General features: G+C 40.5%; 1 long non-coding RNA gene across 2 annotated transcripts in view; it reads left to right on the top strand.

Annotated features, from left to right (window-relative positions):
* The window catches only part of LOC140912075 (uncharacterized), a 78,138-nt gene extending 61,154 nt beyond the window's left edge, over positions 1–16,984 (top strand). For both annotated transcript variants that reach the window (XR_012159218.1, XR_012159219.1), the window contains exons 2-4: positions 1,717–1,927; positions 8,743–8,859; positions 16,132–16,984. This is a non-coding gene — a long non-coding RNA (uncharacterized lncRNA). The remainder of the gene's footprint in view (positions 1–1,716; positions 1,928–8,742; positions 8,860–16,131) is intronic.
* Positions 16,985–19,219: the final 2,235 nt, after the last annotated feature.

Here is a 19,219-nt window from a genome sequence, read left to right as displayed (position 1 = left end):
GAACTTTACAGATATCTTCCAGTTCCAACACAGTCTTCAATACACCACAGCAAAGGGCCCAACTGGTTTGTATGTGCTCCAGTAGGAGTTCACTTGTTTGCAGTGTACTTCCTTTCTGCTAGACTAGTGGAGGCTCACTCCTCTCCTTGAAAAATATTTGTGGTTCCTCCATAAGTTAAAACCTGTTTGCTTAAAGCTGAATGGTTTTGATGCACGGCACATCATAATTATGCAATGAGAGGACTTTTTGTTTTACACTGAACAAGCCTTTGGAAACAGAAGGACTTCTAACAATGTAAATGCCTGGTGTTCATTTAATCCTTTGATTTATTTGGAGAATGATGTAGTCAACAGTGAGCCTTTTAGCCAGCTCCAAATTTGCCTTGGAAATTTCCTCTGTCCATCATAAAACTAGTTTGTTGCCTACTTTAGCACAAACACAGGTATTATCAGTTACATCCAGTGATGCTGCTGCCTTGAAAAAGGAAAACAAAATATGGAATGCCTGCTTAGCATTTTCTAGGTTTTACCCATTTCTCTTTCTAGCAGTTCTACCCTTCTTCTTTGTCCACAATACTTGCTTTCAAATCAGCCATTTTGTTAATTTGACAAACCAGAGTTTCTACTAAATATCCTAAAGTGGCATTATCTGAAGCACACATGCTCATCCATTCTGAGAGACAGTTGTCACCGTGGATTATCCAAGATCACGTTTTTCCAAACTGGCATATATCACGAAAAGACCAAACAGCCTAGCATGATTGCTGTTCTGGGCCCCTGTCAGTTATCACCAGGGAGTTAAAACTCAAAAAGCATCGGGAGGGGATTGCAGCATTTTGAGGCCATTAGCAGTGTAAATTAGACTTACGCTGGGGAACTGGCCCTGCATACAGTGAGTGGTTCCAGGGTCAGGAGAGTGCAAAGGTGGGCTTAAAACCCTCTCTTCCCAGCCTACTCTGGACCAAGCCATCCATTTTCCGGTAGACTTGCACAGTTTTGTTAGGCTTCCTTTGCGTGGTTGTTCTGGTGTACATAGTGTAGACTAAACTCTGCTTTCATTGAGCCCATGCAACCATATTGACTCTGATGGAGTTGTATGAGTTCAAATTAAAAAAAAAAAAAAAAAAAAAGAATTGATGCAACTGCATACTTCCTTAAGATAGTGAGGTGCACAGTTCTTAAAGCATTTTAACAATGGTGTTTTAAAATTATCCTTGTGTTTGTCTGCCCATTTTTAAAAAAATATCAGTTATTTATTAGTTAATATCAAATAGAACTTGATTTTGTTCCCAGGCTGGTTGCTGACTCAGTTCTTAACAGCAGATGTATCAGCGAAACAGTAGAATGTGAACTTGTTTAGTCAAACCATGCAGCATTTCTTTTGACTGTGATGGAGTCATTGTATGTATGTGTGTTTAAACAAAAGCATTTCTAGCTACCAGATAAGCACGTGTCTCATGGAGAAAGATGGAAGATGGATGGTAGTGTCTCTCCCAGAATACAGTGGAAAATAGGAGCTGTCATCTAGAAAATGACAAAGCTGCCTCTAGTCCCTGTGGATTAGTACTCCATCTTTTACTGAACAAATAGACTGTTAGCTAAAGGTGGTAGCCTGCAAGCCAGATGCAAAAAGTCTCACCTGTATGAGAGTAACACTATTAATTGCCGGTTGAAATTTATTATAATTATTAAGTATTATAATTATTTGTATTTCAGTAGAACCTGGAGACCCCATCCAACCTTTGGGCCCCAGTGAGCTAGGCACTGAACAAACACACAGTGCAAGACAGTCCCTGTTTCAAAGAGCTGACCATTCAAACGAAGGATGTAAGGGGGCACAGATCTACAGATAGAAGCCAAATTTCCCAATTACCAGTGGGAATTCCTAGTGACCTATCCACTTAACAACAGTGTCTCTCCACTTAAGGTAAGCTGGTCAGTGATGATATGAGACAGGCTCAAAGTAACTGGAAGTGTCCTTCCCTAGTGGTTCCGTAGCCTTTTCTTGGGACCCGTTTTGCCACAACATGAGTATTGTTGCTACTCCTTGCTGGATCAGAACAACTTCTGGCTCCCTAATAGCACTTGGGCAAGAACAATCTGCTGATTACATGGAATACCATCTGTAGCCATTGCATGGCACTCAGTGTCAGCCTATCCAGATTCTTAAAATGGCACCAATCAGTATAGTATATTGTGGTCAAAAATATATACCATCTATCCAATTGTGATCAGCCTATGGTCAACCCTTTGTGCAGGACTGATTTTTCTGGCCCAGTCACACAGGAAAGATAAACCCTGAATTGTGTGATGATGATGGCAGTGTCAGACAGTAGAAATGAAGTCTCCAGGGGATACCGATTGACACTTCAGCACTTTTGTTGCCAAAGAACTGCCTTGCACGCGCACACACACAATTACGGGGGGGGGGGGGGGGAAATGTTAAAAGTCCTTGGAAGTTGAAAGCATGGTTAGAAACCACCAATTATTTGTAACTGGAAACTGAGCATCTTTTATTGTCTGTGTGCTATTATGTAGCAGGCATAAAATGACCTTAGATATCCCTATCCCCCCTTTAAAAAAAACCAAAACAAAAACCCAAACCTTCCTTTAGTTTCCATTAGTTTTAGTAACCCAACTATAACAAATCCAGTCCATGCATTAAGAGTTAAACTGTTTAACATTGGTAGGAGTGATAATGATTCACAGTAATTTTAAAATAATCCCTTTAAGAGCATAAATATTGTAAACATATTATAATATAATGGGCCTAATTTTCCTTTCACTTTCCATGTGGTTTACACCAATTTAACTCCATCTGCTTCAGTTGAGTTCATTCTAATTTACACCAGCATGAGAGGAGAATGCATCCAAATGTTTTTGACAGAGAGAGAGAGGGGCTCAATCTCAGTTTACTACTGCATTTTAATTTTATTTCAAGTTCTAGGTTATGTTCCTTTATTTTAAAAAAAAAAAAAAAAAAAAAGCATGTGTGTGAAAAAGGGGAACCATATTCATGTCACACTAAAAGCTGTTTGATTTTTTTTCCCCTTCTTGCTGTCCTTTCTTCTTTTTCATTCTTTTATTTTCAATGACATTTCCTATGATGAGCACTCTGAAAGAATAGCTATTGCCTCTCTTGTCAGTTTTGTTTTGTCAGCTCTGAATGCTGGGTCTTGCTTTGCCATTTTCAAGGTCTCTTTCAATCCCTGGAACACAGCTGGCACTTCAATCAGGAGCTCATACCGTGAAGAAGCTGGCAGTTGATCCCCAACCAACTATGTGGAAGATATATAATATATTTCACAGTACACAGTGGAATACCCTTTTCATTTCATCACTGAGAGAGACTGCATCACTCATGAGTTCTATACAAAAATATTAATAATGTCCCATTCTCCTAAGGGATGTGAACATTTTTGGGTTTGAACTTCAGTGACCTTAGCTTGTCAGGCTGATATGACTTTAACAAATTCAGCAATGGAAACTTTTTTGTGTCTTAGTTTTAAGATCTCATGTGGTCTCACATCTGAGGGCATTTTTTAATCACTTCTCTGAAGAGGTTGCGGGAAAAGTAGTGTTGAAAGAGAGTTTATGGAGACCCAAATGGCATAGACTAGCATAATTGAATTGTATATAGAAATTGTTAATAGAAAGACAGTGACAGATTAAAGAGGAATTATTTTAAATGCACTTACCTTTGCTTCTAATAATTATTATTGATTTCAATTAACCATTCAATAATTTTGAAAAATCTCTCCCACACCCATTTATGCTGATATACTTTTTGTATTTCCATGAACTTGGATAATAAAGCAAATCCAGGCAAAATTCCCATAAGGAATTCAATATGAATACAGATATAATGAAAGCCATGGGAAAGCAGTATGTGCCAAAAGAATGTTTGCACCTTTATTATCTATACAGGGACAATCCCACCCTCACCCAGGGATGATGGTGTGGGTGCGGTCAAGCAGAAAGGGCAGGGCAGGGCAGCTCAGGATGCTGAGGGCAAAGCCTTTTGTTGTACTCCTTATTGGTTACCCAGAAAGAGATTCCTGGGTAACCAATAAGGCAATCCAGTGACCTAACCAAAATCATCCCCAAGCCAGCTAGTCATGAGCACTGCACTGTAAGGCAGTACCTGGCATATTAAGTTGATCCTCTATAGGGCTTGATCCTGCAAGATGCCTGAATGTCTTCAACTTCTACTGACCTTATAAATGTAAGCAGTGTCAGGGTGAGCTCCACCCTGACATCTGGTGGTGAGGTGTGGCAAGTTGTGGAAAAGAACATCAGGGGCTGATCTCATTTGCATAGGCACACCCACCCCGCTTAGAATGAGGCCATAGCTGCCCAAATGGTCACTTTGGCTGCTGTGGGATCCCCAGTGTCTCTGTTATTGGGGCAGGAAGAATAAATTGTTATTACCCTGATTATGGGAACTGTGCTTGGAACTGTACTTGGCCTTTTGTTATGATGGAGGGACTCACCATCAACTAAGTGGCACTCGCTAGGCAAGGGTCATGAGTTCCAAAACTCTGTGAATGGAGAGAGGCTGGGGACAAGTATTAATACTTGGTGGCATGGGCCCCTTGGTGAGGGCCTTACATGCTAATTGCACTTCCTCTTCTCTCCACTGTGGAATATCAGAGCTAATTTTGATTCTATTAGGAGTCTAGTTACAGGCTGCTGAGCTCACTTTGAGTTAACAGTGCACCAGCACTGAGGCTCCCCTACTACAAGCTGAATTCACCCAACAGCTGAACTGACTACGAGCTGAAATCACTGAGTATTGTGTTAAGTAGTGGGGGAGCCTGAAGATATATTGCGGAGCAGTTTGCAGGATGGCTGGAGTGCCTTGTGGACAGGCTGGTGGAGCAGTTCGTAGGACGGGGGGAGCTGCTGGTGGGACGCGGAGCAGTTTGTGGACTGGCTGGTGGAGCAGTTTGTGGGATGGCGGGAGCTGCTTGTGGGCCGCAGAGCGAAGGAGTTCGTGGGGCAGCTGGCGGAGCGGAGTGAAGGCCTATGGAGCTGTGGGGCGGTCAGCTTCAGATCATGTAAGGTGCCTCTTACCCCCGTCCCATCTCCACCCAGGTTGGGAGGTAAAGCTCTGCAGATAAACTTTCGAACTCTGGGGCTGCCCTGACCAGGGACAGAGACTTTTGGGTCATTGGACTTTTGGGACTTTGGGTGATTTGGGGTTGCTGGACTCAAGAACCAAAGGGAAAGGGGCATGCCCCAATTTGCTTGGGGTGGGGTTTTTTTGCTCATGGGTTGTGTTATGAATCCTGTTGGTGGTGTTTCCCCAACATAATGCCACATTGTTTCTCTCTGTTATTAAAAGGCTTTTTGCTACATTCAGACTATGTGCTTGCGAGAGGGGAAGTATTGCCTCTTGGAGGCACCCAGCGGGGGTGGTATATATTTGTCCCAGGTCACTGGGTGGGGGCTCGAGCCAGTTTGCATTGTGTTATTGGAATGGATCCCCTAGATATTGAACCCGGCCCTTGTTGCTGCCAACTCTGATGGGCAGAAGGGTTACATAAATTTAAGCCCCTAGTGTTCCAGAATCAGCCAGCTCGGTCCTGCTCTGATCCTATGCAGGTGCACTAGGGGAGAAAGGCTTCGTCAGCATGCTATATAGGGCAGGACTTTCATGTTATTTATATATATTAAAGATACAGGCATACAGACATACTAGCACATGAAGAGAAGGGAGTTACCTTACAAGTGGAGAACCAATGTTGAAGGCCAATTTAGTCAGGGTGGATGTGGTCCACTCCCAATAGCTTATGCCCAAATAAATCTGTTAGTCTTTAAGGTGCCACCGGACTCCTCGTTGTTTTTGTGGATACAGACTAACATGGCTACCCCTCTGATACCTAGTAAGTATCTTACATATAGGTCAACCCTTTAGAAATCACATGCAATATTTTATCCATCAGTGAAAACTGAGTCCAGACAGGTGAGGTAATATCTTTTATTGGACCAACTTCTGTTAGTGAGAGAAAGAGAGCGCGAAGCTTTCAAGCAACACAGAGCTCTTCAGCAGGTTACGTCACCCACCTTCTCTTTCTAATATCCTGGGACTGACACCGCTACAACTACACCACATAGAATAGTGAAAACAGAATCCGTATCATGCAAACATTTCATTTTACCCATCTGGGTGAGCAAAGACTAAACAAAACGATTTAGTAACAAGTTTAGTGGAACGTGTATTTTCACTTTAAATACATGTCAAAGAGGAGCACATTCCTGTTAGTGTCTGAAATAAATCTAACATGCTATATAAACCAAACATTGGGTCTTTAAGTGATGTGGTGTGTACATGTGAGGCTTTTTTCCCCTGTTTAATTTTTTACACTCTTATTCACATCTCCATGTCATCTCTCTGCTGCTTGAAGTGACAACTATGGCTAGTTTAGCCAGTTAAGATGTCACTGTGGGTTTTCTTTACTACAAAGGAGACAAGCCACTGTCAGCCATTGATCTAACAGCATGCACACTGGCCTGAAAGCTGTTCAGAACTGTCCATAGGTTTTTCTTCTTCATCATCTTCATCTACTTCTTGTGAAACCATCTGAGCGGTTGAACGGCTCCCTTTCTCCCAAAATTTAAAAACAGGCTCACTATTATCAAACTGCCCTTTTCCTTAGGTAAACATACATGCTGAATTGTCTAAAAACAGTATCAATTCTATATGGGATGCAATATACTGTTAATGTATAAATTACATAAGATATGTTACAAAACTAGCCAACATTCATATTTAATTAATCTAAGTCATTATATCAAATATAGTGAAAACTGGCCAGTCTGGTCATGTATTAAACATTTCTTATGAACTGACACACAGTTTCCCAATTGCTTGACCTAACAGGAGTTTTCCATCTCTAATTTCTCTACATTCTGTTTTAAACATATTAATACTGTGTAATTTATTAAATATTTAACACACACATAGACGATGTAAGAACTGTTCTGTAAACTGCTTGCGGAAATGACTGTGTTTCTGGTATGTTTGTAGAGAACCAACATATTGATTGAGCAATTACTAAGTTAATATAATTATACTGAATTAAAATAAGGATCCAGTCCCTAAATTTGCATAACTGCCATTGACTTCTGTGGGAGTTTTGCCCAAACAGAAACTACAAGTTCGAGCCAATAACTGGTTTGCTGCACGTGTTCCCAGTATAGCTGAGAAATAGAAATAGCTAGTAGAGGCAATAATCTTACCCCCTACAGTTCAGTAAACTATATTGCCAGACATTTACAATTTTATTTTTTAACGATCAGCTCCCCCCCAAAAAAAAAAATTACATAAAAAATAACAGCTTTCCTAAGGATTTAATTAGGTCACCTCCAAGGGTTATCTTTGGCACTCCAAAATTAGCTTTCTTGCAACACTTGGGAGGGCAATTAGGACCCCATCTTATTAGCACTGAAGGTTAAAAATCCAGTATTGTCTTGTTTCATGCTCCACAGCTCTATTTTTCACAATGAGTTGCAGTGAAAATACTGTGGGGGGAAGGGAAAAGGGCAGACCTGAAAGAACTAAATAAATATCCACTTTAAGGAAGATCCTTAAGGCTTTCCATTCACTGACCCTGATAAATATGCCTCCGGAGCAGAAACAAAGCTGGAAGGGGTTGGTGAACTATAATTAGATCCAATAACTTCCCTTAACTGAATTCCTAACATGACGTTTAAAGAAAAGGGTGTTTATATGAAGTTGAAGTACACCATTCTTTTGTTTGAGGGTGTTAAATACAAACTACATTTATAAGTCTTGTGGTTCATGTATTTTCTCATGATGAAATCTATTGCATTTTATTTTTAGCCAAGAAATATCGTTCTTTCACAGCTGTACTACTGCTAAATGTTAAAGCCCAGAGAATGATTTTATTCTCACATGAAAAAGTCCTTCCATTCCTTCCCCCACATCTCTACTGAAAAATAGTGTATTTTGATTATTCTGTAAATATTCAGGATATTTCTAGATTCCAATTATTATTATTTTTAAAAGATGTTGTCTTCGAAAGATAATTTTTATAAAACTGAGTTTTCACGCAGTAAAGAAAATCTATTGTATCTTGCTTCCTGGCTATACACAGTCCTTTCACAAGAAGGCTCCATCCCAATGCATTGTGCGGTAACAAGCAAAATGACCTTCCAGGGTCATGGGATAACACTTACCCCTTGATGCTTGCTTTTTTTTTTTTTAGTGGCACCTGCTGTGAGGCTCTCAGTATAAATACAGAGTGCTTGCAACAAATCACAGATGTTTTACGCACTGGAAAAATCGACAGGAAGCAATCACTAAAAGAAAAGCAGAAACAATGGGGGGTGGGGAGGAGAGAAAGAGAAACCTTGTTGCATTTTCTATTATTTATTTGTTTATTTATTTATCTATTTTATTTTATTTTTGCAGTGCTGGCAATGTATTTGGTGCCCTACAATTGGCAGAACTTTGGTTGGAAGCTCATATAGCTCATGTACTATGCCTGTTTAAGCTACTGTTGTTAGACCCTCAATTTCAAGAGCGTTAAATGTACTCGTTTCTGTCTTTTTTTTTAACCAAGAAATATTGTGAATTCAGTGAAAGGTACTCTGAAACAGTTCATATTTGCTGTCTTTCTTTTTGCTCCCTTTCTAAACTTCTCCCAAACATTCTTCTCTGAACTTAGTTCTCCATGCAATCCTGCCTGACTTATCCTTTTTTTTTTTTTAAAGGAGAATAGCAGAGCCATACCTATCTGCTTCAAAACATTGACCAAAACCTTGTTTGAGGAAAGGAAAGTGATGTGAGCTGCTAATACTGTCTATGGGTTCTCCCTGCACTCTGTCCAGGTGGGTTGTAAGGAATCTCTCCCCAAACATCTTCATATTGTAGTTCTCACATGCTTTGCAGAGGTGGCTGTGAATTTCAGCCACTGTGACCATAAGGACAAAGATCAAAGAAGAATAAAGAACATTTGAATGGGAGGAGAAGACCATAAATTTTGAAAAACATTGCTCTTGATTATGTCCCCAAAATCGGAAATGTGGATGAGCCCACCAAAAATTGGAAAGACGTTCTGTCTACAAAGAATTTCCTCACTGATGATAGAACCTCGTTACCTAATATTTAATTTACTATGAGGGGCACAGAAGATAATATAATAATTTACATTTGGGGTTTTCAGATGTATAAGAGAGATTGAACTGTCAAAAGTATAACACCAAATATTATTACAAATGGTGTCAGTAAAACTTACTTGAAGGTCTTTTACTCAATATTCTAAATATTTAGTTTTCATTATTTCAGGGAGCAAGGGGTTATTTCTCACATATTTATGTACTTTTAGAAAGGAAGCCTTTCATAAGGTTTTTCAAAAACAATATTTTTGGTTTCTTTCTGTGGGGTGAGTAAAGTGTTCAGAACTGGATTTCTTAACAGCAAAATACTTCAACTCTAAGTACAGAAAAGTTAAACAAACATTATCCAAATTATTTTGTATAATTTTTTCAAACATTAACCAACATACCTTTTGGGTTACTGGGACCATTATTCCTAATTTGATTTTTGTCTTGATAAAGAAAATCTTCTCAAATATCAGTATGTGTTAAACATGGGGTGGATTTGGAGCTGCCTGTAATAACCTGATCAAAATACATTATTCATAAGTTATCTTGCTGTATGCATCTATTGTGCTAATTCACTAGCAACATTGACAGTAGGGGCATATCAGGATTCACCACCCCTTCAGCAGTCATCTGATGGACAATGCTGGAGCTATGTGCTGTGATGCTCTGGCTAGACCCCCTGCATGACTGGCTAAACCGGTTTTTCCAGGAATGTCACAGTCCTGAGGGGGGTACAGCAAAGCCTCAGAAGGCTTTTAATACACAGACACTCTCTCAAGTAGGTCAGATGGTTAAAGTGGAGACCTAAATTAAATATAGGAGGTAGAGATTCCCTGCCCCCAGACTCCAGAGGTTGGGGGGGGTCTGGATAAGACATGCCTACCTAAGTCTTCAGGTAAGATAAATAGGCCTATTGACTGTTATTTTAAAAAATACTTTTTCTCTTATGTTTTGTTCCCATGGTTAAGATGAAACAATACTAAGAATTGGAACATTGCAGTATTCTTCCCGAGAGAGGAGAAGGCTCAAAGCCTATGACCTAGAGGGGGTGCCCTCAGAAGAGACCAAAAGAGGGGACAGAGATGCAGCTAGCGCTGATCTATGACAATCAATGTTTGCTGTAAAGCAGGGATCTCAAACTCAAATTACCTTGAGGGCCACATGAGGACTAGTACATTGGCCCAAGGGCCGCATCACTGACACTGCGCCCCGCCCCCCCTCGCGCTACCCCTTGGCCCTGCCCCCACTCCACCCCTTCCATGAGGCCCTGCCCTGCCTCTTCCCACCCCTTCCCCGCCCCCATTCCAACCCCTTCCCCGAGTCCCCAGCCCAACTCCACCCCCCTCCCTGCCCCTATTCCAAACCTTTCCCAAATCCCCACCCCTGCCCCGCCTCTTCTCCACCTCCTCCCCTCAGCACACGGATCCTTGCTCCTTCCCCCTCCCTCCTGGAAAGCACAAAGCTTGTTTAGCGGCGGGAAGCGCCTGGAGGTAGGCAGAGGAGCAGGGATGCAGCGTGCTGGAGAGGGGGAGGTGGGGAGGGGAGTTTGGTGGCTGCAGGAAATAACTGGGGGGGGAGGGGCAGGGGGATCTTGGCAGGCTGCAGTAAATAGCTCCACAGGCCGCATGTTTGAGACCCCTGCCGTAGAGCAAGAGTCACCTCTATAAAGTCTATCATATATATAGTTTCTATATAGTATATATAGTCTCTCTTCTGATTACACTAACTAGTATTTTATGAAGTTCTGGACAATTAACCATCTGCTGCTATGTGCCTGGCCAATGGGCTTCTTTAGACTTCTTATAATTGCAGTCTAGGCAACAAAGAAGCCCAATAAAAATGCTTAAAGTTGGGATATGCAGGAGGCTGGCCTCCATCTTTAAAATGTCAAAGCTAAATTGTGGTTCCCTGTGCAAAGCCCAGTTAAGTGTAGGGGTCCTTTATGGTGATTAGATTAGAGAAAATAATCTTTCCTCCCTTCTCCCCATCTGGAGTCAGGACGTGGAACAGTTGTGCTACCACTCGTAGGCCTTTACTGCAGTTTTCTGGCTGTAGCAAAAGTTACAGTTCACAATGTGGCCCCATGCAGCTGTTTGGGCAAATGGATCTGCATAGTTCACTGACCTAGGGCCGTGATCCAGCCACTCATCCTGCCAGCAAGCTTTCCCTCCACCCTACTATGGAGAGCCCCCAATGTACACAGAATCTCCCTGTTCCTCTCACTTCTTTCCCTGCATGGAGCAAAATGGGCCTTTTTGTTGTCTTTCTTACCCACACAAAGGGGAACCAGATTTTCCCCATAAGAACAGTCTGTCAAGTTAGTTCTTTTCCTTTCCCAAATAAACACATTTGTCCGTTTCTGCAATAAAACATTAAGACATCATAAGGGGCAACAGGGAAAAGAGAGGCCTTTTTAAAGACTGGCCAAACTAATAATTTAGGCCATCCCTTTTATTCACATATCATAGTGCCTTGCTTTACAAATAGTGCTATCCAAATCAGTGGGATGCTCATGTCAGGGTTTCCTCCCCACTCTGAACTCTGGGATACAGATGTGGGGACCTGCATGAAAGACCCCCTAAACTTATATTCCAAGCTTATATTAGGTTAAAAACTTAGGCACAAATTCCTTTCCTTGTCCTTGGATGGTATTGCTGCCACCACCAAGTGATATAAACAAACATTCAGGGAGGGGCCACTTGGAGTCCTATCCCCACCCAAAATATCTCCCCAAGCCCCTTCCTGGAGAGGCTTGAGAATAATATACCAACCAATAGGTTAAAAAGGTGAGTTTTTAGGACACTAAAAACCAATCAGGTTCTTAAAAGAAGAACTTTATTATTTAAAAAAAAAAGGTAAAAGAAGCAGATCTGTAAAATCAGGATGAAAGGTAATTTTACAGGGTAATAAGATTTAAAACACAGAGGATTCCACTCTAGGCTCAACTTCAAAGTTACAAAACAGGAATAAACCTCCCTCTTAGCACAGGGAAAATTCACAAGCTAAAACAAAAGATAATCTAACTCGTTTCCTTGCTAGTACTTACAATTTCTCTAATTTTAGATGTATCATTTCAGTGTCTTTTTAGGAGATGTTTTTTCCTGCCCTGGTCCTCTCTCTGTCTGAGAGGGCACACAACAAAAGAGCACAAACAAAACTTCCCCTCCACCCCCAGATTTGAAAGTATTTTCTTTCCCCCGTGGTCCTTCTGGTCAAGTGCCAACTAGGGTAATGGAACCGATTAACCCCTTACAGATAAGTGATTCTGTACCTCTGGCCAGGAGGGATTTGAGGTTACTGCATACATAAAGGTTGTTACCCTTCCCTTTATATTTATGATAGCTCATAAGAAGAATAAGATACTATTCAACATGAGTAAAGAAGGCAGAATCTAATCTTTTAAACAGTATCACATTAACGCATGCAAAATATAGATGATATAGAGAGAGTTACCATCTAATGGTAAGTCTGATAAATACTCAGAAGTTAGGAATTCCAAAAATTTATGCTAAATACTCAACTTTATTTCTTAGACTTAACTTTGACTGGCTCGTGTATGTCTTTTAAAATATAATCTCACTATGTTTATAGATTCTTATTTTTCAACTGATACAATAACTGAATTCTTACACAACCTTATACACAGTACACACTGTATTTAGCATAATTTACTACTGTTTAATATGTGCTGTATTTATCCTGAGAACATAATTTTGATTTAAATTAGTAGGTGATTAATTCAGTATTGAAATTTGTCAAATTCTGAAAAGCTCTTTGAAAAGAATTAACAATTATATAAAAGTGCATTTGGAAAACAAAGGTTTTATAAAATGCATTAAACAGGATGGTTGTAAAACTTGAAGGAAACATCTCTAATGACTTTTTTTGTCTGAAATCCATTTCCAATGTTAAAAGTTAAGTTGATATTGATAAATTCCTAAAATAAAGATAAGATAATAGGAGATAATATTCTCTCATTATCTGACTTTAGTATTATACTGTGGTATGCAGTTTAGTCCAATGTTGCATTGCTTGCAACATATATGAAAGTTTTGGGTGTACAAGGAAGGAGACTGGACCCACCATGTGTACTGTATGTAAGGTGTATATTTGGAATGAACAATAACAGTGGATATGATTTAAAATTGGCTATTTACTACCTGGTATAGACATATGTGCTGTGGTATCTGAAGTACATCAGATTCTAAGCTCATGTTAGGATAACTACATCACTCAGGGGTGTGGAAAATCCACACGCCTAAAGCGATGCAGTTATACCAACCTAACTCCTGGTGCAGACATTGCTATGTGGATGGGAGGGCTACTAGCTCTTGGGGAGTTGGACTCCCTGAGATGATGGGAGAAGCCCTCCTGTGGGTATAGGTAGTGTCTTCACATGCTACAGCAGCTCAGCTGCACCACTGCAGCATTTTTAAGTGCAGGCAAGAGCTGAGATGCAGACTTTCCTGTCTAGAGCAGAATGGCAAAGAGGGGGTTCAACTTTACTTTAAATAATTTGCATCGTGGAGTTCAGTTGGTTCATCAGGTAGAGAGGTTTTAAGGACAAATTAAAAAGTAAAATGGGAAAGGGAGCACTTTTTCTTATGCTATGTTGATCTAAGACTTTCTGGGTGCAGTCTCTATTTATCAGCAAATCAAATATGGGAGTAGTACACAATGAGGGCACTCAGGAATAAAAATTACCTGCCATACCCAGGAGAGAGATCATCCGATGAAGTGAGCTGTAGCTCACGAAAGCTTATGCTCAGATAAATTTGTTAGTCTCTAAGGTGCCACAAGTTCTCCTTTTCTTTTTATTTTAAATAAGTATGTGCACTCAATCCGATCAAAAACCTTCTTGGCATCAAGGCTAAGATCACAGACTGATGTTAGCCATAGGTTATGGATCTCCTCCAATCCATTGATTGTACCCAAATGGCCCATATGGATTATCTATCAGAAACCTAACTAATCAGGAGACCAATATCTTTGGGCCTAATTCTACAACCCTGAATCACGTTGGTAAATACTTACCCATGTGATTAATTCCACGAACTTCAGTGGGCCTGCTCCTGTAAACAGTGATGAGCTGCCAAAAGCTTAACAACCAGTTCCCTCCTCACGCCATGAGGAGGTCGTGGGCCCGCCACCACGCTCCCCCTGGGGACTCCTGCCCCATCCAACCCTCTGCGTTCCTTGACATGCCCCCCCAACCCATGCCCCATCCACCCCCCTCCCCTGTCCTCTGACTGCCCCCAGAACTGGGCAGGAGGGTCTCGTGGGCCACCATAATGGGTGCCCTCCCCACCCCTAAGAGCCAGAGGGACCTGCCGGGGGGTGAGGTGGGGAGTCCCTCTGGCTCCTAGGGGCAGGGGAGCATAGCTAGGGGGGGAGCAGGGGGAGCGGCCGCTCCCCACACAGATCACATCAAAAATGGCACCCTAGGCACCCACTCTGTGGGTGCTCTGGGACTGGAGCACCCACGGGGAAAATTTGGTGGGTGCAGAGCACCCACTGGCAGCTCCCCGCCTCTGACCCCAGCTCACCTCACCTCCGCTCCACCTCCTCCCCTGAACACGCCACCCTGCTCTGCTTCTCCGCCCCCTACCCCACTTCCCATTAATCAGCTGTTCGCGTGGTAAGCCTGGGAGGGCTGAGAAGCAGGCAGCAGCTTTGCGCTCAGGTCCAGGGAGGCAGAGGTGAGCTGGGGCGGGGAGTAGTTCCCCTGTGTGCCCCTTCCTCTCCCCCCGGGGTTACCTGCTGCGGCGTGGGCAGTCATCCTCATAACCCCCCCCCCCCGCCCCAGCTCACCTCGCCTCCCTGGTCCTGAGCGCAAAGCTGCCGCTTGCTTTTCAGCCCTCCCAGGCTTCCCACGTGAACAGCTGATTCGCGGGAAGCCGGGGTGGGGTGGAGAAGCAGAGCGGGGCGGCGCGTTCAGGGGAGGAGGCGGAGCGGAGGTGAGCTGGGGTGGGGAGCTGCCGGTGGGTGCTCTGCACCCATCAAATCTTCCCTGTGGGTGCTCCAGCCCCGGAGCACCCATGGAGTTGGCGCCCAAGGCGCCACTTTTGTCCGGTTATTAAATTTAACAACTGGTTCTTGCGAACCGGTACGAACTGGCTCCAGCTCACCACTGCCTGTAAGTAAGTATAAAGGGTCCCAACCAGGCATTTACATTTTGAAATCAGAATGAAGGCAATTGGTCTTAAACTTCTACAATCATTCTCTGGCTTCACTTCCTTAAAATATAAAGCAATGCGGACATCTGACACTTTCTGTATAACACAACTGAAAATTTCAGTTGGAAGTGGAGTGAGTTTAGATCTGTCTATCCAGATCGTGTTGTAGCATGTTGGTCTCAGTAGAAGTAATTTCATATAAAAATTTGAATATACTTTTTAATATAGTTTTTAAAATATTTCTGTACATTCTTTCTGATTTCGTTAGCCAAGAATGGAAAAAATCTGTTTTTTATTCATGTTTAGAATGCTGAAGAATTGACAAAGGACAACTTTCTCAGATTTCCTCAAAATGAGAGCCCAGATCTGCAGCCAAATTTCTGAGGGGTGTTGACTGAGAAAGCACTACAGTATCATCCCTAATGGCCAGATGATAATTTTAGGTTTTCTGTTATATATAATATCTAAGAAGTAAAATAATGATCTACTTTCTGCTTTTGTTCCATTAACAGACTACCTAATGTACAGGATTAGGGGAGATGAAGGAAAATTCAGTAAGGAATTAGGCATGGTCCGGAATACAGCTGCTCAAGTCTTCATTTGTGGTGTTCCCCCTTCAAAAGAAAAATCACAATCTTTCCTCAGTTCAAGGGCCTGCTCTACAACTGCCTCATGGTCCCTTGTCACTTTTTCTTTGTTCTATAGTGCCCTTTTTTAAAAAATTCCTCAGTTCTCATATCTATGTTTATCTGTGTGGATGTAATGTCATCTGGTTCATGAAGTATCTCCACTTGAACTTTGATTTCTTTACTCTCTTTAGAAATAAAACCCCAGATCCTTGGGGCTTCCTCATCATCAGAAACTGCTGGTATTGTTTCCACACTGCTAATGGAGGCTTGAAGTCATCAGGATTGTTAAATCTTATGACATCTTTTATGGGGTAAAAGGCTTTCTCATCCTTGAATAGATGGTTTTGAGTTTTGCTTCTTATCTGAGATAGTTAGACAATAGTACAATTTTCTTAAGTTGACCAAAAAGGGCCTTTGAACAAGAGAATCTACAGAAGGGCAGCAATAGAGCAAAGGATCAGGTACCTCTGTTTAGCTCTCATGCAATGTGATTTTCTAGTGCATTTTAATTTGTCAGATTTGGTATCCTATAAAGCAACTTTTTAAACTAGTTCTTGACTTAAATCACATGAATAATATTCCCCTAAAAATATTCTCTTGAGCATTGCCATTAACAAAAATAATAATAATAATATTTGGCAGTTTCTCTATAGAGAGAGAAAAGAGCATTTGAAATAATGTTGGGTATTTTGCCAAGTCTGTCAAATGAGTAACACTTCCACTTTCTCAGCTCTGTCTCATTAAAATTGTATTCTAATTCTGTCTCAACTTGGTCTCTTTGCTTCATAAGTCATTGCCTGCTCATTACTTGTAGTGTGAGAGATTAAATTTATTCAAACTTGATAGCAGGGATAAAGAATTGAAAGGCAGGCAGCTGGGAGAAATGAAATTAGCTTATTTTAATGCTTTTTTGAAAAGACCTTCTCATAGCCATGGGTTATAAGTGTCAGTTTGGATTTGTGGCACTATCTTTGTTTAGTTTGTTGTTGTTTTTTTTTTTAAATACACAGCATTTGAAACACTAAAATATGCTTTCATTTGTCATAACAGTGAAATAATGTTTAATATCTATGTTGATAATAGGGTCACATATTTGCTACAATATTCTGTAATTATGCAATCATTATAATTGTCCAACAAAGTCTAAATTTTTGCTATTGTTTTATGTTAGATTCTACTGCGGAATCCCTAAGTGAATGCTAGACACTCTCAGTAGGTTTGGGCAAATTATATAAAATGTAATATAACTTACAAGCAATTTAGTATGGAATACAGAGGGGAGCTGAGCTTTCTTAGCCCAAATATTCTATCTCAAGCTTTGAATGTCAAAAGAATGCATTAAGGGATTTCTAATTTTGAATATAGGAGAGTATTAGGAGCAAATTGACTAAAAGCACAGTGCTTTTCTATTATAAAATTGAGTTGTTAAGGAATTATATGGTCTAATTACTGAACTTGGTATTTTTGACTACTTGGATTATGAACAGATATTGTCATTAACTAGCTAATTAAATTGACTGCAATAACAAGCAGTAATTTAGAAATATGTTCTAAATTAGTTTTTATATCAAAGCAAAGTCTTTGTTGATCTGTGTATATGATTAGTGTCAAGTGTCATGAATTAGCTCAGGGATCTCTGTGGAGGAAGGGCGTCACATAGAGAAATATCTGTATATGTATTTGAGAGACAGAGAAGCTGTTGAAATGTTTTTATTAAATTAAAAAATGAAATAAAATATAGATGAAAATGTACACATTGTTGTCAGTATGTTAATTAAATATATGCATATATGGAAAATGAAACACATTCATTTGTCAAAAAAGAGTCAGACAAAACTATATTTGAGGCTACATATTAATTCTTTATTCACTCAAAACTCCTCCCACTGAAATCAATGGAAGTTTTTGGTGGGCAGGAAATGAAGGATTGGGCCCTTAATCTTTAAATCATATAACTTGAAAATGCTAAAATTACAAACATTTGAAGCCCTTGACAATTAAATGTGATATACAACCAATTCTGTCAAAGCCCCTTTATGATTCGAAAGTATGGAAATCTTTTTTGAACATAATAAACTGAGTTTATAGTAAGCAGTGAACCATGTTCCCAAACAGACTTGAGTTTGATGTGGATATTGTAAAGGAAAACACATGTTAGCTGGACTGGAAAGTTGAGTATCCTCTAGGGAGCTTTCATTGTTGTAGATTTTGTTTCGTTGATTCCTTTCCCACTATAATATTCTCATCACACACTTATATTTCTTTCATTCTGTTGGTCTGCTTGTTGGCTTGGGGAAAGGGGTGTCGTTTAAACAGGGACATAATAGTAACACAGCAGTAAACTGAAATATTACAGTGGTGGATTTTACCTTGATATTATTTTTTAAATAAGTCATTTTCGAATAGTTCATACTGACCATGTCCCGGTACACAGAATTAACCCGAACTCTTTTCCTAAACTGTTTGAAACCAGTTCAGGCAACATGGTTGTAACCCTAATAGCATCCCAAGGCCAGAGAGCGAAGTGCTCCCTGGTATCTAATAGGGTATTTCAGCTGGTTTGGCCAGTGTACTCCCAACTCATTGGTGTCACGATCTGTATCAAAAAGGTGTCATATAATATATCATTGGGAAACCAGTGGCATACTTTTTTCAGAGTAGAAGCCATGTTAGTCTGTATCCGCAAAAAGAACAGGAGTACTTGTGGCACCTTAGAGACTAACAAATTTATTAGAGCACAAGCTTTCGTGGGCCACAACCTACTTCACTGATGCATAGAATGGAACATATAGTAAGAGATATATGTATAGATAGCAAAGAGATATATGTATAGATAAGTTGGAATTTACCATACAAACTGTGAGAGGCTAATTAGTTAAGATGAGCTATTATCAGCAGGAGAAAAAAACTTTTGTAGTGATAATCAAGATGGCCCATTTAGACAGTTGACAAGAAGGTGTGAGGATACTTAACTTAAGGAAATAGATTCAATATGTGTAATGACCCAGCCACTCCCAGTCTCTATTCAAACCCAAGTTAATGGTATCTCGTTTGCATATTAATTCAAGCAGTTTCTCGTTGGAGTCTGTTTTTGAAGGTATTCTGTTGCAAAATTGCCACCCTTAAATCTTTTACTGAGTGGCCAGAAAGGTTGAAGTGTTCGTTAAGATCCTTGTGAAATGTATATATTAATACTGTATGGGTAGTTATGGATGTTCTATGATATGTTTTAAAGTCTGTATTTGAACAAAGTAGAAAACAGGTCTGCCCAAGTCTTGA

Source organism: Lepidochelys kempii, chromosome 5, assembly GCF_965140265.1.
Source record: "Lepidochelys kempii isolate rLepKem1 chromosome 5, rLepKem1.hap2, whole genome shotgun sequence".
In the NCBI taxonomy this organism is placed as follows: Eukaryota; Metazoa; Chordata; order Testudines; family Cheloniidae; genus Lepidochelys; species Lepidochelys kempii.
This window is presented reverse-complemented; position numbering and strand designations above follow the sequence as displayed.